The sequence below is a fragment of the Octodon degus genome, unplaced genomic scaffold (assembly GCF_000260255.1).
Source record: "Octodon degus isolate 3935 unplaced genomic scaffold, OctDeg1.0 scaffold00059, whole genome shotgun sequence".
Classification (NCBI taxonomy): Eukaryota; Metazoa; Chordata; class Mammalia; order Rodentia; family Octodontidae; genus Octodon; species Octodon degus.
Genome location: NW_004524635.1, coordinates 8,777,192 through 8,778,040, shown reverse-complemented (window position 1 = coordinate 8,778,040; position 849 = coordinate 8,777,192). Strand labels below are relative to the sequence as shown.

Here is an 849-nt window from a genome sequence, read left to right as displayed (position 1 = left end):
GCCCCCTGGTGGGCTGAGCTGGCCACACACACAAATAAATAAATAAATAAATAAAATTTAAAAAAAAAAATCCTTACTTCCACAAAAAAAAAAAAAAGGGCCAGAGAGATAGCTCAGTAGAATAAGTGCTTGCCTGGCAAGTGCAAGGCTCTGAGTTCAATCCCGGGTACCACACACACACACACAAAAAAAAAGGAAATTACAGGGGCAGGCCAAATAGCTCAGCAGATTTCCAGACATATATGGCCTACCTAAATTAAACTGAGATGGCAATTGAGACTGGGTGTGGTCGTCTGAGCCTGTAATCCAGCTCTTTGGAAGGCTGAACATAGAAGAATCACTACGAGTCTGATTTAGGTAGTGAGACCCTGCAGACCTTGTAGACCCTAACTAAAATATAAAATAAATAAATAAATAGTTGACACAGAAATTTGAAAGACATTTTCAGTTAAAGTCATTGAAATAAGTATCAACCTGATAACAAAACTGTATAAGGACACAACAAAAACAAATTAAAAATTCAGGATAATATCCTTGAATATAGATGCATAAATCCTCAATTAAACACTTTCAAAATGAATTTCACAACACATTAAGCAAGATCTCATATTATATTCAACTGGGTTTCATTCCAAAGATGTAAGAATGGTTGAATATATGCAAATCAATACAAATAACACATAAATAGAATCATGGATAAAAGTCACATGGTCATTTCAATTATTGCTAAGAAAACTTTCATAAAACTCAACATCCTTGAGACCCAGTCCTAGCCCAGGTCCGGTGAGTGTGCGGAGAGTTTCCTGCTACCCTGCGCCGGCGGGACCAGTCCCAGCCCAGGTGCAGCGT

The 849-nt window shown here is 37.9% G+C and overlaps 1 protein-coding gene across 2 annotated transcripts in view; it reads left to right on the top strand.

Annotated features, from left to right (window-relative positions):
* The window catches only part of Azi2 (5-azacytidine induced 2), a 47,886-nt gene that overhangs the window by 5,885 nt on the left and 41,152 nt on the right, over positions 1-849 (top strand). The window lies entirely within an intron of this gene.